Source organism: Polypterus senegalus, chromosome 11, assembly GCF_016835505.1.
Source record: "Polypterus senegalus isolate Bchr_013 chromosome 11, ASM1683550v1, whole genome shotgun sequence".
NCBI classification, from domain to species: Eukaryota; Metazoa; Chordata; class Cladistia; order Polypteriformes; family Polypteridae; genus Polypterus; species Polypterus senegalus.
In genome coordinates, this window is record NC_053164.1 from 31,079,615 (window position 1) to 31,104,335 (window position 24,721).

The 24,721-nt window shown below is 38.1% G+C and overlaps 1 long non-coding RNA gene across 2 annotated transcripts in view; it reads right to left on the reverse strand.

Annotated features, from left to right (window-relative positions):
• Positions 1-24,721, reverse strand: part of LOC120538796 — a 42,117-nt gene that overhangs the window by 12,668 nt on the left and 4,728 nt on the right. The window contains exons 2-3 of one of the 2 annotated variants that reach the window (XR_005635515.1): positions 16,686-16,785; positions 10,947-11,023 (exon numbers count right to left, since the gene is read on the reverse strand). This is a non-coding gene — a long non-coding RNA (uncharacterized LOC120538796). Of the gene's footprint in view, positions 1-10,946; positions 11,024-16,685; positions 16,786-24,721 lie in introns of those variants that run through there. The other variant, XR_005635514.1, reaches the window with a different exon arrangement.

Here is a 24,721-nt window from a genome sequence, read left to right on the forward strand (position 1 = left end):
AGTTTATTACAAAGAAAATCACCTGTAAAATCCCAGACCATCGAGAAGTGTGCGAACTGACGACATGAAGAATTGTCTTCGCGCCAAACTGGAATCGTCCCTGTATAAATCAAAGTCATCCAGATGATCTGGATCTGCATAATTAGATCTGGACCACCCAGTATTGAATTGCTTAGCAGTGTGCCAGCACCCATTGCTTCACGGGGCTCTCCAATCTCCTAAACCACTCAACTGCTGATTGTGTCTCATTTCCTTTATTCTACGCAGGGTACCTTAACCTCTGGATCGTCAATGAAGTGTCTAAGCTTCATAGGGAAACATATTTGCAAGATTATTGAGATTTATAAAGGTAAATTTCTCATTTTATATTTAAACTTTATGCACTGAGTTAAAAGCTCATTGTTTTGTGTTCAATCTGTTCACCCACAGCACTGCATATGGTTCAAATATTTGAAATATGACTTCTTCATCTTCAAATGTGATAATACTTTTGTAGGGGGTGCAAACATAAATCAAACATTTTCTAGGGGTGTGGGGCATAGAAAAGGATGGGAACCACTAGTGTAAGAGGAAGTGTATCTGTGAAGGTAAGGGACACTAATTCGGAACAAGTTGCTAGCTCCCTCAAATAAGTGTGTTTAGAAAATGGCAAATGGATTTTCTTTTCACAGGTTAAATTTGTCCATCTATTTTTGAACTTGTTTACCCAGACCTGGGTTGCTGTTAGAAGATGCCTGTCCTGACAGCACAGGCCATAAGGTGAGGACGAGCAGTGTATACATTAACTAATATTTCTTTAGGCATGTTCACATATCATGTGAAAAGCACCTACTGTGACAGCCAGGTCTGTCTGTCTACCTGTCCATCTGTCCATGAGTCTATCTGCATGAAACACCTCATGGAATGATTTTGTTGAAACTTTGGACACTTGCTCTTTATGGAAATTTGTCAGTACAATTCAGTTTTCCTTGTGAATGTGTTGTACACGTTTTTAAAAATGTTAACTCTCTGTTGAGATGTATTGGCAAAAAATTCTGTGCAGTCTACGAACTAGTGTGCTGTGTCAATTTTAATATTTAACTTAACGTCAACTTGCATATTTTTTGCATATATATATTTTTACTTGTCCAACAGCTGCTCCTGAATGTAAAACAGTGGAACACCTGCAGTTGTGTATGCAGCAGCAAATACTCCTCGTCGCCTGACATGAGATGTGGCGGGGGCAGATGTAGGCTGAATTGGATGGTTGAGAATGATCAATTAAGGAAGGGACGATGTTAGATGATTTGCTGATTCTGATATTCTTTATGTATTAATACTGTAATAATGATACTGTTCATTTATTCATCATCACTAAAGGTAGCGACCTTGTGCTACTGCACCAGAATGCAGAGTCTGTTTCACTATCTGCTAACAGAATGCCTTCTTCTTCTTCTCCACCCCTCCTTTATCTCTGCCTCAGTCTCTGCAGCCCACTTCTTCTGCATCAGGTAATTGACAAGATGTTCATATTCATAAAAGTAATTAAAAGCAAGAAACTTCACTTAAGCAGAAATGTGTGAAAGATAACTCGGTGACACTTTATGCTACAGTGACTAAATGTGTACTCCCATTACACTAAAAACAACCTCATATGTGCATCATCTAAAGTGGGAGAGAAATCTAAGAAAGTACAGGAAAGCAGATTGAAGTAGACTGAAGACATGTGATTAGGAGAGACAATGAATATGTTAGCAAAAAGTGATGGGACATGGGAAGAGAAAGAGAGGAAGGCCATAGCAGAGTAGGATGGATAAAGTAAAGGAAGACCTGAAGGAAAAGAGCTTGACTGGTGAAGAGGTGTGGGACTAAACAGGTTGGAGAAGGCTGATCAAACACATCAGCCTCACATAGAAGTGGGAAAAGATGACAAAGAAGAAGATAATGATTGAATATTTCACTGACATTAATTTATCAGCCCTTAAGCTGTCAACACATATTCTTGGCAACATTTAGGGTACCACTTATAGCACAGCTTTGTTTTGGAGGTGACTGCAGGTTTTTGCTCCAGCCCAGTTTCTTAATTAGAAGTCAATCATGGCCAATAACAGAACATATAATTTAATTTTATGGTTTTCATTTGGAACATCAGGTGATTCTTAAATTGTACATTTCTGAGTGACTAGTGGCCCAGAGAAGATAAGTACATCTTATTTTTCACCTTTTATCTTCCATTCTTTTCCAAATGTTTTACTCCAACAAGCACTTCATGATGAACACATACAGATGTAAATGGAAACAAGTTAGACTGAGAGTTGTTGGGTTCTGTGTCACTTTCATCTTATGGATAAATTGCAAGAAGTAGTTAAAACAGAGAATGAGACTGTTTTAGATGAAAGTAAGCAATTGTGAGGGAATCTTAAAAGGCAAGTTAATTAAAGTTAAGCAATAAAATGTGTCCTGAGTAATAACTGGCTTCAGCAGTCATAACGAGCTTCTAGTTAAGCAGTTTGGTTGAAATAGAAACCTGCAGTCATTGTGACCTTCGGGGACCAAACTTGAGCATCTCTGACATACAGTCATGTATACAAAAGCACCTTATTCAGTCTATCAGTTCATTCATTCATTGGATGACATTGTTAACAGTTAGTGGACTGGTGATGGTTGGGGATAAAGCTTAGGCTCAAATATGCCCATTTCAATTTTGTTCATCACAAACTGTCTAACCAAGGAGTCCAAAAGCAATGAGCAATCTCTGTTCAAGCAAACTGCTATCTGATTCACAAATTCTGAGAGACATTACACAGTAGTTTTTAAACCAGCTGTGAAGGTTGACAGAGACGAGCGGGTGAAATACAGGGAAATAGCACACATCTGGAGTCATTTATCCAATCAATCCTCCTCGGAAAGTGACGTCACTTCAAAAACAGTAACTGGTGTGAATCATAATTGATCCAGCCAAACTTTACATTTACACTGGGATATAACTCAAACAAGCAGATGTCTTTGACAATTTCAAGCCATGTTGCCTCTGTCATCTTCAGTGTCTGAGACCCATTCATTATTTGATGAGACCAGACTGGATATGTATAGGACAATTGGTTAGGTTAAAAGCACATGCTTTGGTAACAATAGGAATTGACTCAGGACCTGCTGACCAAAAAATTCATGTTAGTCAATAAAAAACACATAATACACATAACAAAACAAAATACAACAACAACAAAGGTGAAAGTTGTGAAATGTGTGACATTTTATAGGTGTGTAATTTGCATTAAGTTTGCATATTAAACAATAAACAAGGGAATCTTACACTTCATGAGTTTTTAGTTAACCATTTCTCCTTTTCTGCCCAGTGCAAGTTGCTGTGGGTCCTTAAATGTGGGTACATTTATTATGCTGCTTAATCTCAGTAAAAAAGTAGCTTATATTATATTAAGAGGCCATCCTTTAATGCTGATCAAGCACACAAGAAAATTTTGCACCATTTCACTTACAGTATATAATACTGATAGCATAACATAGTGGATAAGGCTGAGAATCCTAAAGTTTCTGTGACAGAGAATAGAAATTGAATCTGCCTGTGCTCACCAGAAAAAAAAAAAAAATTAAACTTATGGTGATATGTAGTTGCACTTGTGAAATGGCTTGCGGTTGTGTTTCTCTTCATTTCTTGTAGCGAATCTGCTCGGTAACCTTATTTGCCAAATTTTTGCCAAAATTTTCTGTGTAGCTGAGAAATGCTGAATTAATGTGCTCTCAGACAGATGGTAAATCTGAGTTGTTGAGTCAGAAGTATTACGTGAACAGTCAACAAACTCGAAGTTACCACTCGGACAATTTGGGCAAAGTAAAGCTACCCGAATTGTACGAGTTATGATGTAATGCCGACCTTTCACCTTAAGGCAATTGTTTAAAATAAAACATATAACCAGGTCAGCACAGAATGCCATTTTTTTGGTTGAATTGCATTCGGAGCGAAGAGATACATACTGTATATGATACATTTATTTAGCTTTTTATGTCCACAAAAGTTTTTTTTTTTTTGCAAAACAAATCAACAATGACCTTGCATTTTCCCTAAACAAAAAGGCAAAGTTAAAAGGAAAATTGTAAAGAAAAGCTAAAGTTTAAGTAGTGGTCAGTACCAGCATAGACAAAAGGGAAGTAATTACAAGAAACAAAATCTTAATCAAAAGAAATGAAGCTAAAATTGGAATGTGTTTGTTACCCTTTCCCTGTGCCAAATCGACTAACATCACTATTTACTCTTAGTTTTATTTAACAGTTGGAATATCCATAAATAACCAAACACCATCATTTTAAGTAGGATCATCCACTACAATAAATTATGTGGTTGGACACAATACAGTTGCCATCAACAAAATGCCATCTCTCTATTATAATAAAAAAATCTTGGGTCGAGACGTGATCATCTCGGAAAGACACTCTGACGTCCCGCGAGACTAGACTTTACAACCTTCGGAAACAAGACCCGTGAGACGGTGACTTTTGTATGTCACGCCCTACTTACAAACAATTTAAAACAAGATCACGGACATCTAACCTCTCAATTGTTGGAATGCTTTTGGCAGACACACTTCATGTGCTCCCAGCTCTTAAAAATTGTATACGTTCTATGACTTCATAAAGACATTCAAAAACGTTTACGTGATACACATGCAGAGCTGGTTAGCGATTATAAAGCAGTGGAATTCAAGACTCAAAAAAACATTGGCCTGATACACATGCAAGAAAGTAGCAAAATTCGAAAGTATAAAAAAAAAAGAAAGTAAAGATTGAATTAGCATAAACAAACGGAAATTATTACTAATTATTATTAAATATAGGAACAGCAAAAAGAGATTGAATATATGGACATAGGTGATATGTCAGAAGTATGTAGATATTGTAAGGCTTTAAAGTTTAAGTCAGAGACTTGTAGATTGTCTAATTCATGTTGCCATCAGGGAAAAGTAGTGTTGGCTCCCAATGAAGAGGCGTATCTGCGAGAATTAAAATATTTGCTGTTTGGTGAAAGTGAAATCCACAAACACTACAGGCAAAATATCCAAGTCTACAATAAATTTTCGCAATCGCATCATTCAATGCTCAAAACATAGATTAACGCAATAATGGACCATACGCTATGAGACAATGTGGTCCCACAACAATTAAAGCAACAAGTTTAATTTTGAAGAAACCACAATTCGGTCAGGTGTTTATGATCACAGAGAAGTGATGCAACATAGAATCAAAAGAGTATGTAGCAATTCCCATGAAAATAATAATCTCTTTAAATTGTATATCCGGATAACCAAACCCGGGGGTAGTCAAGCAAAGCGAGCAGGGGGTAGAGCCCCCTAGTCTTAAAGAAAATCAACCATGAGGACAAAAAAATTTAAAAAGGAAACATTCAAAATTACTAAGATTTTCCAAAGGCTATCCATTGCACAAAATAATTATGAAAAGTAATATTAAGGATCAAAGATTAAGATTATAACATTATGCACTTCAGATTCATGAAACTGAAATGGAGGCTTTGTTGACTCACAGAAGAAGTCTGGATAATGTGTTGAGTCTACTTAGCTACTAGCAAACCAGACAGGTCTGATGGATTGGACGGTCTCCTCTTGCTAGTAAAATCAATGTTTTTATGTAAATATTGTTTATTTGCATATTGGAGGATGGATGACATGTTTAATTCCAAAGTAGAGACATCCATTTTTCTGAAACTTCAAGAGGGGGAAATCTACAAGTAAATTTGTAATTATATCCCTGAAACTATACAATCTACTTAATTTAGTTTTCAGTGCTTCCATGTTAACAAAGTATGATAATTATGTAGAATATGATGTAATGGTGTGTAACCCAATGCAGAAATTCAATATTTTTTAAATAGCAGTCACAGTTTAACACTTTTTAATTATATCTAATAACTAACTAACTTAGCACTGTTCTGTAGTGCGGTCAAGCACATTCCGGGGTCCTCGGCAATATGTGATTTTATTAAAAACAGTGTGCTCAGGCTTTGTTTTTATTTTACCCAACAAGAATAAATAATTTGAATACTCCAGGTGGCAATCAAAACTAACACTGACCTTAAAGAATTTAAAATAGAAGAGTCAGATGTGCTTCAAACTCTGAATATGTTAAGACTAGTAAAATCTCAGGACCTGAGAGAACTATAATTACTGTACTCAAATAAATTACATAATTTCAGCCTTTACATAAACTTTTAGTAAGCATTTTTTAACAGACTACAAATAGGAGAAGTATCTGATGATTGGAAAGCTGCAAATATGACTCCAATCTACAGGAAGGGAGACAAAATGGATCTTGCCAATTACATCCAATAAGTGTTACTTCTACATCATTCAAACTTTTGGAAACTGTAACAACAGATAAACCAGGAAAGTACCGGAATGAAAATAGTACACTCAATAAGAGGCTATGTGAGTTTATGAGAGAGAGATCCTGTAAACCAATCTGTTACACAAAAAAAGTAATACTGAGGAGCAGGGAGGTCTATATTAGATTTATAACAATATGGCTGACTCAAAGGCAGGTTTCATTTTGCTCCACATTGTGTCAGACACACTCTGGTCCCCCAGGAGTCATATCTTCCATACACAATATTGATTCTCTATTATCAAAGGTGGTCTCTTGTCCCTAGCAATGAGAGTATTAATGTTGTACCTGTCATCTGGGTGTTTTATTTGGGGGTATATGTGTGCAGTTGTGTAGCACGGCATCCCAAAGGTGCTAATGGGTGAATAGGCTGATCGTATGTTCACATGCTGGTTTCCTCATTAGCACTTTGGGAACCATATTTACAACGCCTGTGCCAGTTTGAATATAACAGAAGCCTGAGTAAGAAGAAATGAGATCCAAGGAGAAGGGAGAAAGAAACAAAAAAATGGAAACCAGAAGGTTAAACAAAAGGAAACAAAGAAAGGAAGAGCAGGGTCATCACTGAGCCAAGGATAGATCCTAACTTTGGTTTTGAACCTTAAACCTTTGATTGGATTCATTATTTATGGAAATTGTTACCTCTGATGAAAGACACTTTTTATTATTTAAACTGGGGTTTTTTTTGTTATTTTTTTATGATTATTTTTAAGATTATGCACAATACTTTTGCTGAACACGGTTTGATTTGCTGATAATTAAAAGCACTACTTGCCCATTAGCACCTACATTTGCTGTAACATGTCCACATTGCCCAATCCTTCTTGGTACTTAACTATCAGTATCCGATTTTCAAGGAGGTAATGCCAGCTGCGAGCAACCTGGGGATCACATGCAGTAGTTAGAGTCCTGGGTCTAAATCCTGGCCCAGTCATTGTGGATTGTGCACAATACCCATGCATTTGTGCCAGATGTTCTCAGTTTACTCTGGTTAACTGTCTCTGTCTCCAAAACATGCAGGTTAGATTAATTGTTGACTATAAGTAGGCAGCACAATTATGTGTGGTGCCCTACCTTGTAACTGATGAATTTAAACCATATTACTTCAACTGGATCAAGCATCTTATATATAAATGTCTACACGTGGAAGTGTGTGTGTTTGTCTCTCCGGCCCAGAAGTGCAAAGCTACAGCATGAAGCTCAAAGAAAGCAACTCTGTCGCCGAAGTGAAACTGCAGAGAAAAGAGAGCAACTCGCTTAGTCGCTAATACACAAGTGAGACAAACACATCGGCAAAACAGTATCCCTTTGACTTTTCTTCCCGCCGCTAATACATAAGCGAGGTGAGCATGCTGGCAAAGCGAAACCTACAAAGAAAGACACATTCACTTAGACGCTAATACACATGTGAGGCGAGCACGTTGGTAAAACAAAACCTCCTAGAAAAGAGATGCCCAGAGTAGTTCCTTTCAATTACCTGACATCTCTACATTTCATTTTTTTTTCTGACAATTTCAATAGTTTCTAGGACCCCAGGCTTTTTACAGCACAGGAATACATAGCTAGTGTTTGTTAAAAAAATAACGAATGTTGTCTAGTTGCATCCAATACTTATGGAAACAATCAATCAATGTTAAGATTGCACAAGTATGCATGTTTTTGTTTTTAAAATATAAGAAGTTGTCATGATAATCAGGAAATTCAAGCAAGCGTTATCTATTCATTGCTCCAAGCCTATCAAAAAGCACGGTGGTTAGTGGTTGGCTTTGCTGTGACTTCAGGAATTTTCCATTGAGATAGTTGAGCTCCTTCACCCTCGCAGCCTCTAGGTCTACTTAGGTCCTCTAGCACTGCACGGACTGCTAATGGTCTTCAGACTCAGACTAACCCTAACCCTAACCCTAACTATGTACATGGATTGCCATGGCTCCACATCTTCTAATTCTTTACCTCAGTGCAAGACAACTGATCTGATAACCTTTATTTCTTTCTGCAGGATTTCTCTTGTAATAGCTCCTAGTTTGTTTCAAATTTATTTCTCTTTTGTATATTCCAGTAGTTGTTTTATTGTGTACTTTGTTTATACTTGATTTTTTTAACTTATTCTATTATTATTGGTTTACTGTTGTATTTATTTAAATGTTATGTGTAGTAACCGTCACTTTGAGAAAGGTGATATATTCAATCTTAAAACTTATTAAATTCAGATGGGCTAATTTTATTAGATTAAGAGGCAGATATTTAATGACTGTTACAAAAGTAAATAAAGATATCACCCAAGTGAAAAATTCAACTGCCAAGTTTGTATGAGTTCATTAGATTGAAGTTTGTTTATTTTCGAACAATTGTCAGGCGCTTATAATGCCGCAAGTCTTTCTTTTTTTGGTGCTGTAGTTTATATTGAAATCAAATGAAGACATGAACAGAAAAAAATGGTATTTGTCAAAATGACAATAAAAATGGGTTATAAAAATAAATGAACTACAATGACCACCTGACCCTTTCCAAGTCCTCAGAGATTCAATAATCACTAAAGATTTCACAGAGTAGCCAGATGATCCACTGATCTACACAAAAGTTCAGGCAAAATTACATTAAAGAAAGACCCAAACAATTCCAGAAAACAAAGAGAAGACAATCAGGGGCTTTCCAGATGAAGCCAGCAAAAATTCAGCAGAAATTGTACCCTGAGAAAGTAGCTACTGTTAGATAAAAGTGAGGGAAAGAGCAGAGGGGTCCAGGGAAAAGAATACATAAAAACATAAAGGAATATTAATAGACTAGAAGACAGAAAGTCAGTGGATTAAAAAGCAGAAATTGAGAGAGAATACAAAAATATGTAAAGAAATGTGCTAAAGCTATTTAAGAAGTAGAGATGTCAGTCATGATCAGGGGACAAATGTGTAGTTTAACGTTTACATGGGATGAGCTATGAGCGGTGCACAAATTTAAACTGAATAAGCTGATAGCTTGGGGTTTCAGAGAAGATATACTGTAGATGTTGAACATAAATTCTCAATAACTGGTGCAGAAAAAGGAAACTCACAATCACTAAATCACAGCATTTTGGAGAGAAAGCAAAATCAGGAGATAGTCATAGAGAAGTCAGAAATCATGCAGAGGTCATAACCTGGAAGACGATAAATATAAAGCTGTATAGCAAGACTCATAGTCAAAAAACAGAGCAGTATGTCACAAGCCAAAAAGGGAACACAGAACCAGTAATCAGAATTTTGTAACCAGCAAATTCAAAAAGTAGCAAATGACACAAAGGTTATTCTTTCCCAAAAACAAATTTTGGATGATTAGGCACACATGGCACCAGCATTTCATAACGTTGCCCTAGTGATGTCAATAAGCACGACCTCCAAGAACCACCTGCAAGCAACCAGCAATCCTCATATACTTGCAATCAATCTCCAACATGGCGGTTTCCAAAAACAAAACAAGATGGCACCAGTGAAGAAAGTGAATTGTTCTTAAAAATGTCTAAAACATAAGGAAGCAAAAGATGAACACAACCACTCGATTTCACAGTAGGGTATTATTTAATCACATACGACCGATATGAAACACGGATGTCGTGGTCCTGGGGGGTTTTAACTTTTCAAAAATTGATTAGTAAACGCCTCTGTGTTTCAGAGGAAACTGAAATGGGACTCACCCGGTTTGTTTCAAGCCGAACGTGCAGTAACACCTGTCTAGATTTTGTCTTTTTGAACAATAAAAAAACAGAATAATAAAAACAAGTAACGTCATCACAATATGGTTTAATTGAAAATAGTCTTTGAAAACGCACATATTTACATCAAAACTAAACATAATTTGCAGAATACAGAATGGGAAAGTAATGGCTCACAAACTGTAATCATGAATCTATTAAAAAATAATAACACTAATAATACAATAATAATAATAAAACAAAAACATTAAAAATGGCTAAACTAGAAATAAGAAAATAAAGTGCAAAACCAAAAAGATCACTCTATAAGAAAATTAAAATGTTAACAAACAATTTTGACTTAGAAGAATACAGGACTCTATAGCAAAGGATAAAAAAAGCATAAAAAGGTGAAAAAAGAAACTGAAAAAAAGAATCAGTCAGTAAAGCCAAAACAAAGAACAAGCCATTTACTGCTCCAGTAAAAATGAAACATGAGATGTGCACATATAGAAATTATTGAAAAGAAACAGGAAATAGCAAATTAACTAAATAAATATTTTACCAACATATTTGAAAAAGAAGAAATAATTTTATGCTTCATGTAAAAAACAAAACTAATACTGAAATTACACATTTTAAAATAGAAGAGTCAAATGTGCTTCAAGCCCAGAATATGTTAAAGACTGGCAAAACCTCAAGACCTGACAGAATTTTGGCTGCTGTACTGCAATAAATTAGATACATTATTTAAACCTTGTGATGGACGGCCGGCAGCTCATCCCGGCCGACACATCCAAGACGCTAGATGGCGTCTTCCCTGCAGCATGAAGGTGCCCCAGATTCCCGCAGGGCACCATGGAAGATGGAGTTCGGCTTCACAGCCCTGCTGAGTGCCGTGGGTGCCATCGTGGAACGCTGCCCGGAAGTACTCCCAAGTCATGAGGACGGAGAAACAGAAGTATTTCTGGCCTGAAGAAAAAATATAAGTCTTTATCTGACCCGGAAGTGCCCTGGAAGTACATGGACAAAAGGACGGAGTGCTTCCAGGTCAAGGACCATATAAAGGACTATGAGAGACCCAGCAAGCTGAGCCAGAGTTGGGATGGAGTGTGACAGAGCTGCTGGGAGTGGAGGATTGGTTATTTGTGATTTATTAATTATTCATTTATTGTTTATGGTGGTGGAGGTGCTTTGGACACACTATTGAAGAATCTAAAAATATTTCTGGGTGCTTTTAAACCAGTGTCAGCATCTGTCTGTTGGGTTTCACGGGGCAATTGCGCCACCAAGCGTCCAGTAACTTTCAACCTTTACCTTCAGGCTACTCAACATGAAAGCTACCAGTGGGTCACATGCAGTCATCTAAAACATTTTCAGGGAGTAAGAAATGCATTCAAGTCTATGAATCATTTTCTGAATTTTATTCTTGCTCAAAACAAGCACATTCAGTTCTCTCTAAAAAGGGGACACATAAGCGTTTTATAGGTATTTTCAGTTCAAGCGATGCTACTTTCTGTGTTACAATTCAAAGTAGACAAAAAGTTTACAGAGTTATGGGTAAAAACAAAAAGAAAATGGTGAAATGTAAAATTTCAGAAAAGCATAGAACCTTTAGCAAAACTTAAGAAGAAGAATTTGCATTCACTGAAGCAAACAATAAACCTTTATGTGTGCTTTGTCAGAGTGGTATAGCAGTACTAAAACGCACAAATTTCCCGCATCACCATGAATGCTGTCATGCTGACATTAGAAAATTATATTCCCCCTCAGAGCAATTTAAGAAAGGAGAAAATCCACTCACTTCTAGACAGCCTACATGGCCAGAAAAATTTAATACGATGCAAAATAAAAGAGAATGATTCAGTCACAGACGCATCAAATAAAATAGTCAAGATGTTGTAAACAGATGGCTTTTTAACTGAAGGTGAGCTTAATAAAAAATGTTTCTTGAAGTGTAGTGAATCTCTTTTCCCTGATTTTAAAACAAAGATGATATCATTGGTCAGATATCAAAATTGCAACTTCCAGATTCTGCTCTAACCCAAAGAGCTGAAACAATTTTCAATAATCTTTTTGAATAACTTATAAATGACCTAAGTGATGCAGACCATTTTAGTCTGGCCATCTACAAATCAACTGATATATGAGACATGGCACAGATCATGGTGTGGGGGGGCGCTTGCTCACACTTCTCCCATTTAAAGACCAAACACGAGGAAAGGATATTTGTTTGGCTCTCTCTGATGTGTTTTAAGGGACCAGAAAATAAGATTAACCTGAGTAAAATGATGTTTGTTTAGCGCCGACAGTGCTTCATCAATTTTCAGGAAAGAGAAGGGTCTTATAGTTTTGCTGAAAAAAGAAGCAGGTATACCCATATTTTTTGCATACCACTGCTTTCTCCATCAAGAACAGTTATTTTGAAAACTTAAAAAAAAAAAAAGAAATCTGAAGGTGATAATGGAAAATGTAGTTAGGATTGTAAATTACATTTGAGGGCAATTCCTAAAACACCAGCAGTTTCAGTCTTTAGGGGATGTGTATGAAACGCATTATCACAACCTCACAATATGTGCTTAAATTTGACAGTTAAGTGTTTTATTAAGGTCTGTTGATTTGCTCCAAATAATTCAGTTTATTCGGCAGAGCAAAACGCAGTGATTTGACATATGTCAACGAGGATAAATTCATGCATGATGTTGCTTTTCTCACCAAAATCACAGGGCACTTACATGCACTTAAAACTGAAGTTACAAGGAAACAGTTAGTAATGTTTTGGCTTTTCAGGAAAGGCTATTTCTCTGTCATGAACGGCTTCAGAAAGGCAAGTTTACTCATTTTCCATTTTTGAGTGCTCGAGTAGGTCAGCTGTGCAGCACTGCTTTCCACCCAGCAGAGTTGACAGATTATCTTGTTGAACTTTCAAGGAAATGGAATGGTCGTTTGTTGACCTAAAACAACTGATCCCAATGATCCATGCAGTTGAAAATCCTTTCAGTGCTGTAGTGAATTCTACTTTGAAGCGCAAGGAGATGTTTGGTGTTTCAAAACCCAGATTTGAAAATGAGCTCATTAATTTGCAGAATAGCTGCATTTTACAACATAATTGTAAAGAGGAATCAATTTTAAACCTCCGGATATGTTATGTGTCAGGCAGAGGTATCAATGAAAGTAACAGCAGAGCACTTTCTTCACAAAAGAACAATATAATGTGTATTGTGATATATGTCCGGCCATTCATCCCAGCCAATACCCCCAGGCCACCAGATGGAGCCCTTCCTACAGCATGGTGGTGCCCCGAATATCCAGGAGGGCATCATAGACATTGGAGTTTTCCTGTACAGCCCTGCTGGATAATGTCGGGGCCACCAGGGGACGCTGCAGGGAGGCCCAGAGACTTGTATTTTCCCTACAGCCCGGAAGTACATCCCAGTCATATGGACAGAGGAAATGACGTACTTCCGGTTTGTAGAAGAGGAGTTTTTAGCTGGCCCGGAAGTGCTGGATAATCACATGGACTGAGGGCTCAGAAGTACTTCCGGGTCACGGACTATAAAGGACTCTGAGAAAATACCAGATGGACGAGCGGAGTTGGGAGGAATGGAACAACGCATCTGGGAGTGGAGGATTGTATTGATTATTGATTGGATTGTGTTATTATTTCTGAGTAGAGTGGAGTGGAGGGTGCTTTGTGCACATTATTACTTTAATAAAGTCAATTATTGGACTTTTACCTGGTGTCTGGTCTGAGGGTTCAAGGGGACGACAGCGCCCCCTATCTGTCACAGTATATAATTAATCATAATTGAATTTTTATCAAGTAAAATATGTTGTTTTTAGTTTTACAGTTGCATGAATAAATTGTTTAAGGCAGACAAGGGGGAATGCTAATAAGCATCCTGGCTGTATTGGTTTGCTTTTATGGTGAGGCATGGCAGTATTCAAATGTAAGTTACATATTCTCCTTATATGAAGGAGTTTTAAGGAGCAAATATAGATGCAGTTGCAGTCCCTGAAAGGACCCTTTTTATAGTATGTAAATGATGTGTTATTGAATAATTTAAAATATGGTAACAATGTAAATTTGTGCAAGCACTCTGGGCTTGTGCTATACAAAAATAAATTGAATTGAATTGAGTTGGATAGTTCATTGATGATCACACCAAAAAGACAATATACAATCTCTATGCGTGTAACAAATGAAACAAAGAAACTTTCACAATGAGACACAAATCCTACAGTTGTCACTACTGGGCTATTATTTTAGCAATGGAAAATGTTTGGGATTGACTTGCCACAAAATGGTAGAACAGGGTGTAAGCCTCAAAATATCCTAAACTGAACCATTACTTAACTAGTCTGGAACCCAAAAGCAGAATGTAACTCCAGGCAGCCTGACCCCAAACTAAACAGATGGGCCTCAAGGCCTCTACAGGTCCAAATAGGGTTTAAAAAACAATATTCCAAATTTTAAAAAGAAATCTCCATCTTAAATGACAAGGTTAACAAATAATCTTTATGAATAAAGAATTCTTTCACAGAAATCAACAAGTAAGACATCATCTTTGATACTCTTTACACTAATCAGCCACAACATTAAAAGCACTGACAGGTGAAATGAATACCATTGATTATCTTGTCTGCGGTGGGCTGGCGCCCTGCCCAGAGATTTGTTCCTGCCTTTGTTGGCTGGGATTGGCACCAGCAGCCCCTTCCCATCCAACCCGTGACCCTGTGTTAGGATATAGCAGGTTGGATGATGGCTTACAGATTATCTTATTACAATGGCAACTGTCAAAGTGTGGAATATATTAGGCAGCAAGTGAGCAGTCACTTTTTGAAGATAATATGTTGGCAGCAGGTAAAAATGGGCAAGTTAAGGATCTGAGCGACTTGGACAAGGGACAAATTGTGATGGCTAGATGACTGGGTCAGAGCATCTCCAAAACAGCAGATCCTGTAGGGGTGTTCCCAGTATGCAAAAATGGTCCATCAAATCTAATGGTGTATCAAAAATGGTCCAAGGAAGAACAACTGTGTCATGGGCGCTCAAGGCTCATCGATGTGTGTGGGGAGCAAAGGCTAGCCTGTCTGGTCCAACCCCACAGAAGAGCTGCTTTGCACAAATGAATGAAAAGCGTAATGCTGGCCATGGGAGAAAAGTGTCAAAACAAAAAATGCATTGCAGGTTACTGCATATGAGTCTGCATAGCCACAGACTGGTAAGATTGTCCATGCTGAGTCATATTCACTGCACAAAGCACCTACAAAGGGCAAGTGTCTTTCAAAATTGAACCTTGGAGCAATGGAAGAAGGTGGCCTGGTCTGATGAATCATGTTTTCTTTTGGAGCTTGGGAATGTTCAGGTGCATGTGCATCATTTACCTGGGGAAGAGGCAGTAGCAGAATACACTATGGGAAGAACGCAAGTCGACAGAGGCAGTATAATGGTCTGGGCAATGTTCTGCTAGGAAACCTCAGGTCTTGTCATTTGTGTGGATGTTAGTTTGACATGTACCACCTACTTGAACATTGTTACAGATCATGTACACCACTTCATGGCAACAGTATTCCTTGATGGCGATGGCCTCTTCCATCAGGATAATGTGCCTGCCACACTGCAAAACGTACTTTGAGAAACATGACAAAGAGTTCAAGATGTTGACTTGGCTTCCAGATTCCCCAGATCTCAATCTAATTGACCATCTGTGGGATGTGCTACAAAAACAAGTCCGACCTATAAAGGCCTCACCTCAGAACTTACAGGACTAAAGGATCAGCTGCTAATGCCTTGGTGCCAGATACCACAAAACACTGTCAGTGCTCATGTGGAGTCCATGTCGCGATGAGTCAGAGCTGTTTTGATGGCACAAGGGAGACCTACACAATATTAATTGGGTGGTTTTAATGTTGTAGTTGAGAAGTATATAGTTTTGTTCACCATATTAGAAACAAGATAGAAAATATCAGTATGGCTTAATATTCAGGTTAGTTCAGGGGATTAGTTATCTGATTTGAAAGTTGGAACATTTCACGTTTTACTTATTTCATTCATGAATCAGTTATCATATGTTTGCTTATTAAATATTTTTGTAACATTGAGTCATATTCAAAAATAACAGTGATAAAAGAAAGCAATTACTTGTTTAAATAGACTACATTAACTTCATGCTTTTTAGCAGTACTTTACAATGTCATGTAGTTAACAAGGTAACCTAAATAGGCATTTGGTGGCTCAGTTGATTTCAAGCACAGCAGATTCCAGTTCAAGTATTGTAAAACTGATATTGATTGCTCTTTGTTATTGTTCATTTTTCTTAATCTCAATATTTTTAGAAGTATACCCAATAGGTTATCACAAGAAAAATAACTGTTAATACAAAATAACCAATACTAGCATAATCTGTATCAATATTACCCTATGAAAGAAGAAAGGCATCTACCTATTAATATTAGTTAAGACACAGTAATTCATTGAAAGTATCTAAAGATTATTTATTGTATAATCAGAATTCCAACATTGATACTAATCTTAGAGATTTTAGTTCTAGTCTGAGGATACAAAGTAGGAAAATCAGCTCTTCAAGTGCTGATAAAGCATATCTCACAATCATTCTGGTGTACATCATACCTTGAAGTGACTCCTTCAGAACAGCACAAACTGTAATTCTGCCCTGTCCTTGTTATTTGGGTTACAGTCAGCTTTTTCATGCATCATAGAGAATGTTTAGCTGTAGGAAAAAGAAGGGTGTTTAACTCAGTTAATTAATTATCAGTTTTGCCTTTGGAAATGCCAGTAAATAATTAAATAATTAGGTACGGCTCCCAATTTTGTTTTCTTACCTTTCTCTGTATTAAGGGGTGTCCAGTCATTAGACTTATAACAAGGTAACTGAAGCTCATTCATTTTAAGAAACAGGATAATACAATTTATATAATAAATACAAAGATTATAGAAATCTGATAACTGCATAAATATCAACACAGAAGACCGCTCGCAAGGCAGACGCGGCAGTAAAACACATGCAGTAACACAAAAGAGACCGACGGCTTATTTGCTAGGAGTTTTACAATACCAAATCTTTCAAGGGTAAGTTTGATATTTTTCACAGTCATGCTATATATTAAATTGGCATATAATATTGTGTATTTTCCTGGAATTTCTCTGTGCAGCCAGCCTAGGCGAACATTTTTTTCTGTTTGTTGTGTTTTGTTTGAGGTATTCATTCCATCCGTGACTGTTATTTGACACAATGGTTTGCACTGCTGCCTCACAGTTCAGATCACATATCTAGCCATAATAATTGGTCCAGAGTTGTTGACAACTAAAAGAGGAAAATATTTAAAATGCACAAGTTGTAGCTGCTGTAAAGGTCAAATAGAAACAGTAATCCATAGCAGACTAAAAGTTTCACTGTTTTAAGAAAAACTAGTTTAAAGATTTGCCAATGTGTTCAATAGCAGATTTTGAAATTTCATGATTTTATACAGCACAATCTGATTGAAATACCTCAACAAAAATTGAATACTCACTGTTGTGAACTTGGAGTTCTGAAGCTTGTGGTTCTGAACTCCTCCAATAATGTCCACTAGAGGGGGACAACACTGCCAAATCCTGGCTAGCAATAGGGGCAACCAAATTTCAATAAAGAAAAAGTCGTCCAGATTTCAACAAAATCATTCCATGGAGGTTCTGAGTTTCATACAGACAGGAAGACAGATAGACAGACAGACATGGATATCACAGAAGGTACTTCTTGTGTTATGCACCAAAAAAAAGAAGAAAAAAAAAAAACTGAACAAGGCAAAACAAACACAAAAAGGCAATGAAACGCAAAAAAGTCCAAACATGAAATCCAGAGACTAAATCTCAAGACAAAAACAAGAAAATCCAAAGCAAAAATTTTCTACACGAATATTAATGAACCTCACATGCCTGCCAGAAATATATAGGCTGAGGGCGGGTCCTCAGAAGTGACATAATGGTGGCCCCTCCTCTCTTTGTTCTGCCCAGAGAAAACAAGGAATGCATACTTGAAACACATTTACGCAATACCTAAATCTTAAACGACAAATAAGCATAACAATATTAACAAGACTTATGTAAACATAACAAACACATTATCCAACCCACTATATCCTAGCTACTGGGTCACAGGAGCCAATCCCAGGGTGCATCAGCCCACCGAAGGGCACACACACACACTAGAGACAATTTAGAATCGCCAATGCACCTAACCTGCATGTCTTTGGACTGAGGGAGGAAACCGGAGCACCAGGAGGAAACCCATGCAGACACGGGGAGAACATGCAAACTCCACGCAGGGAGGACCCGGGAAGCGAACGGGTCTCCTAATTACGAGGCAGCAGCACTACCCACTGCACCACCGTGCCGCCCACATGAAAACCAATAGATCAAAATTAACAGAAACAGCAATAAAAAGGAAGATAAACACAAAGCTATAATATAACACCAACATTCTTTTGATTTAAAAGGTGGATGCAGTCCACTGCCTTTTATCTTAAATTAAGGCTGGCAATTTGCAAACTAAAAATGCTGTTTCTTTACATTAACCTAAAACTACTCGCTTGGCCTATCTCCTCCTTGGCAGGTGCTGCCTGTGGGGACCTTGCTTCCCTTTAGATTAAACATTCAGCATATCCTTTGTGAGACAGGCATGGAAATCAAACATTTCTTGAGTTCACTAAACCCTGCATTGTCATTTTGACTTCTTCATTGCAATGAGATGGTTGGGTTTGTGCCTGAGTGTGACCTTTAATAGACTGACTTCCTGTTCACGTTTGGTTCCTGCCTTGTATATTTTGTGTAATGATGTGAGGTGTTTTCAACACTGCTTAGTCCTTCTGGGAGGTCATCATTTTCCAAGGCTGCTGATATTCTCTTCTTGCCCCAAGAAATATTTACCTTCTAGACAACCCAATGAGCAAACACTACAATGAAGTGTTCCTTGTGTCATAAGAGGCCTCCCCAGTCATCAGACCTGAACCCAGTTAATTGTTTATAAGAGATTCTGAAATGACTTCCATGCTTACATTTCCAACTTCATCAACAAGACATGACTTGCTTCAAGGTCTCTTAGATGAAGTGTGCCAGATCCTTCAAGGCGTATTCCAGATGGTGTGTCACAGTGCATACATGGTGTTCATGAAACCATACTGATTAAGTTTGCAGTTGTTTCCATTTTCTTGGCCAAAGTATTCTAGGCTAAGTGAAAGAAGGTTGACACCTTAGTCTATCAAGCAATTTAACAATGCAAGTATTGCTAAATTGTTTTAGGAAAATTATCTTCAGAATGAATCAAACCAACTGTCTGCAGTCCTGTGTGCTGAGTCAAAATTAGAAGCAGCAGCACCCATCCTAATAAAAGCTGCTTGAATTTATATTAACTGATTCACAAGTTTGCATACAAAGCCTCTAAAATATGCAGTATGTGAAGGATCAACAGAAATAACTTGCACTCTGATGCAATAAGAAAGCAGAGTGCTTTAAGTTAAACAAGCAGTACATTTCTGCCTCTTAAATATTGTTGTTCATTTTTTACAAATTGAACATGACAGGCCACAGTTGAAAAGATGTACACTGAACATCATTTGGAAATTCCCTCCTCAGAAGCAGTGGTTGAGCCAAAAGTTAGCAGAGTAGCAATCCAGCCTTCAACAGTTAATAACAGCTTCCACTAACCCCCACAACTCAGAATCTAAAGGCTACTCCACTCGATGGACTTTACTGTTTCTGTCATCTACTGGAGACAAAGTCCCCCCCCAATTCCAACAATTATTTGTGTTAGTGCCATCCCACATTCACTGGAATTCATGCTGAAGTGCAGACGTTTACTGCTTTCCTTATGCTGACCTTACGAAGGCCAAAGTTTGACAGCCTGCAGTGCTGTGGCCCTAATTATAGCAATTTCAGTTTCTTCCACATTTCAGCTTCAGAAAGTATTTACAAGGATTGAATCTTTAGAGTGGCACAGTTGTTGGTGGCTCTAACTGACAGCTCCATGGACCTTAGTTTAATACCCACTCGGGTCCTTTTTTGGTTTTAATTTTCCAGGTGTTTCCATTAGCATTTTTTTCCTTGTTAACAATATAAAGTGGCTTGTGATATTTTACAATGCTAAGAGTGCCATATAGTAGGAAGTTAATTAATTGAGCCTATTTCTCCTACTTACCAAAGACAAACTGAATATTTTTAATTAACTGGCAAATGAATGGGTATGTAGGCATGCTGTCCAAATTTGGTTCTCTGGGCCTTTTAACTGCTGACTGTTTCAACTTATGTCTTGTACTTCCTTGTACTTCTTTTCATAGATATAATTTTATACTCTTTTTGAAGGTTTTCAGTGTTAACATTTGCCATCTCTACTTCCTGGCTCCTCCTGGCAGAGGTCAATGCTACATTCTTTTTACTTGTATTTGGTTTTCATCCTGTTTGTCTGTTTTTTTATGTCATTTCTCTTTCTAATGGCTCTTCTTTGCAGTTTCTGTATCACTGTTGCAGTTGAAGTCAGATATTTACATACACTTAGAGTGAATTCTTTAAAACTTACTCAATAACCGCTCCACAGACTTTATACTACCAAACTGTAAATCTGGTATAACATTTAAGACATCTACTTTGTACAGGGCAAAAGTCATTTTTTAACAATGTTCACACACTTTTTATTGATTATATCACACTTCCAGGGGGTCACAAGTTTACAAACATTTTCTTAACTGCGCCTTTGAAATGCTTGGAGAATTCCAGAAAATGTGGTCAAGCCTTTAAGCAAATAGACAATTAGCTTCTGAGAGCCAATTATCCTAATTGGAGTCAATATGTGGATTTATGTTAAGGCCTATCATCAAACTCACTGCCTCCTTGGGGAAATCAAAAGAAATCAGGCAAGACTTCAGAAAAAAAATTTTGGACATCCAAAAATCTGGTACATTCTTGGGAACAATTTCCAAACATCTGAAGGTTCCACATTCTTCTGTACAAGCAATAACATGCAAGTATAAACACCATGGGACCATGCATCCATCATATCTCTCAGGAAGGAGACACACTCTGTCTCCAAAGGAGAACATACTTTGGCATGAAAAGTGCAAATCACAATCCCAGAACAACAGCAAAGGACCTTGTGAAGATGCCGGAGCAAACAGGTAGACAAGTATCTATATCCACAGTAAAATGAGTCCTATAATGTTCCTCCTCAGCAAGGTTGAAGTTACTGCTCCAAAGCCACCATAAAAAAGCCAAACTGCAGTTTGCAGTGGCACATGGCGAAAAAAATATTACCTTCAGGAGAAATGTCCTCTGGTCTGATGAATCCAAGATCAAACTGGTTGGCCATAATGACCATTGTTTTTTTTGGAGGAAAAAAGATTGAGGCTTGCAAGCGAAAGGATACCCTCCCTAACTATTAAGCATAGTGGTGGGAGCATCATTTTGTTGGGGCACTTTGCTGCAGGAAGGACTGGTGCACTTCACAAGATAGATGACATCATGAGGAAGGAAAATGATGGAGATGCACTGCAGCAACATCTCAAAAGCTCAGCAATTAAGTTGAAACTCATTCGCAAATGGGTCTTCCAAATAGACAATGACCTCAAGCACTCCTCCAATGGCTTAAGGACAAGGTCAAGTTATTGGAGTGGCCATCACAAACCCTGATCTCGATCTGACTGAAATTTATGGGCAGAACTGAAAAAGCGTTTGCGAGCAACAAGGCCTACAAAACTGTCCCATTTACAACAAGTCCATCTGGAAGAATGGTCCAAAATTCCAGCAACTTATTGTAAGAAACATGTGGAAGGCGACCCAAAACGTTTCGCTCAAGTTAAACAATTTAAAGGCAATGCTTCCAAATACGAATAAAGTGTTTGTAAACTTGTGACCCACTGGAATTATGATAAAGTCTAAAGAAAGTGAAATACTCTGAGGTCTGTGAACATGGATGGAAAAAGTTAGTTTTAGCCTGCACAATATAGATGTCTTAAACAATATGCCAAATTTAGAGTTTGTTAGTATAAAATCTGTAGAGGGGTTTGAAAGTGAGTTTTAAAATATTCTTCCTAGTGAATGCAAACTTCTGACTTCAACTACGTCCTGCAAAACTGCACATATTATTCTGGATGAGGTGTACACATTTTAGCATAACCTCTTGTCCTGATACTCCACATTGCACCCTGTTCTGCATACCAAATTAAGATAATGATGTATCTAACATTGAATAAACTTTGTGTGGGTTAGCAGTTCTTTAGTGTTTGATTTCTTTTGGTTGTACAAAAAATATTTATGGCTTAATGACTTGAAAAGCCCAGCTTAGGTGGGATTCAAGTCTGATGAGCCGAATTGTTTTCCACTTGGACTCTTATATCATTTTAAACAGAAGTACTTCTATCTCTGGGTACTGCTGGTAAAATTTAATAAATATGTCTTAATTAATTGAATGATAATATTACTACAGGTGAGTCTGAAGCATGTCAGTTTCTTGATTATCACTCCTACAATTTGGGTTGAATTGCTGGTCCATCCTTTGGCTTTCCCGGTATCAGTGACTTTACTCTGGTGTAAGTGTTGGAGTGGATGGACTGGCTTCCCAGTGGGAATCAAGGTTATTTTCCTACCTGGGAGGTCATAATGGAAGAATGTGGATGGACAGGCATCCTGTTTGTGTTGGTTGGTCGTACCTTTCCCGTTTGGGAGGCCATAATGGTAGAGAGGTTGCTTCCCGTGGGCCATGTACTTCCCCTACACACAGGGTGGCAGCATCACCCTGGTGGAACTCTCACATGTACACCCACTGGGCATATTGGGAACTGTAGTTCTGACAAGCAGCCCTGTTGGGGTCCTTGGGTGCTGCTGGGGGAGCTGCAATGGAACGCTATGCTTGCTATGTGGGACTTCTTCCTGGTTTGGAGTTGCTTCCAATGTGCAATGCTTTGGTCCCAAAAGTACTCCTTGATCCTGCATAAAAGATGCCACCTCATCTACATCAGAAAATCATAGTCAGGTAGGGTTGGACAACACTTGTGAAGGAACAAAATGAAAGGTGACTGATTGTAAGTGTTATCATTGTGATTTAACCTTGTAAGAAAATTTTTGTACATTAAACATCATTTTATTTTATCTTAAATTGTGTTTGGCTCCGTTGTTCCTGGTGTTTGGGGCTCTAGGCCATCCCTTGTTGGCCACACTGATGTGCATATTTTGACAAATATCCTAATAATGTGTAACATGCGCTCATTGGCCACTCAGAATTAGTCCAGTACTGCCATTATTTATGGGGAAGAAGCAATGGATTGCATTTGAGATTGTTCATTTTGGCAAGTGCAGTAATAGGTTTGAAGTGTGCCACTGTAATCTGTGAAATTTATTTCAAAGCCATTAATAAGCTAACACAGTGAAGCTGACATGAATATCAGATGACACAGGCAGGCTATTTAAAAGTTCTGATGTTTGCTGAATCAATATATGGCCAGGGTGACCAAGGGACACTGTCTGCAGAAGCCATGAGTGATTAGAACAGGGGAAGTTGTTATTTGGTCGCAGTCCAGAAATAACATAAACAACTCAGATGGCAGTTGTCCATACCTGGCAAGGTTCATAACAAATTCTATGAATATGTAAATATGTGAGTGTTTATAATGGCAAGGATCCATTGTGAAACCAGTAACCGACCAATGCTGCCCTCACCCAGCCGGGCCCGACTTGTATAACTGTCAGCTTTTCCCATTGAACAACTGAATGACAACTGTGCATTCCATTGGCTTCTTACTTATTTACTTATTGTGGAAACCAGGGGTGCTCCAGCCTCCCCAACCCCAACACAGACAGGCAGAGACATGAGTTCCAGCACAGCACACATTTCTTTTACAAGCGGGGAAGTGCTTTTCCCTCGCTCCCCACAACAGCTCAGTACAAACAGCACCAAATAACACATTCTCTTCTGTCTCCTTTTCCTCTCCATCCCTCCATCTCCTCAATGATCAAGCTTCATCCCCCTTCCTCCTGACTCTGACTCCTTGAATGGAGTGAAGCGGCTCCTTTTATGTTACACCTGGGAGTGTTTCAGGCTCATCAGGGTTAACTGGAACTAATCCCAGGTGTGATGGAAACCCAAAGATAGGGTTCTACAGCTCCCACTGGTAGCCCCCATGGAACCCAACAGGGCTGTGCCAAACTCCAACTCCCAGCATGCCCTGCAGAAATCTGTAATGCCACAGAGTCCAGGAGGACTATCTTCTAGCGTCCCAGGGAAGGTAGTGCCTTGTGGATGCTTTCTCCCCGATCCTTCCTTCCAGCTGTCATCCAAGCCAAGTAATGGCCATGGCCGCCCATCACAATATGTATGTATAAATGTTCATCCTACATTGTATTTTGGGGTCAAAGATACATTTAAAGCAAATTAAATACATATATCTGTTTTTGCAGCATATTTATCTTGTATGATTATTTCATAGTTATGAAAGAGACGGGTAGAAGACTCTCGTATGCCCTGCATTCAAGAAAGAACATCAACTCAGGGGACAAGCGCTCCATGCTGGATACTGGAAGACAGAACTTTTGAGGTAAGGTAGTTGTTTAAGTTAAAGGAATACTCCACTCAAGAAGGATCTTTTTTCAATATGTTACTTATACTATGTAGTCTGTAGTGGTGG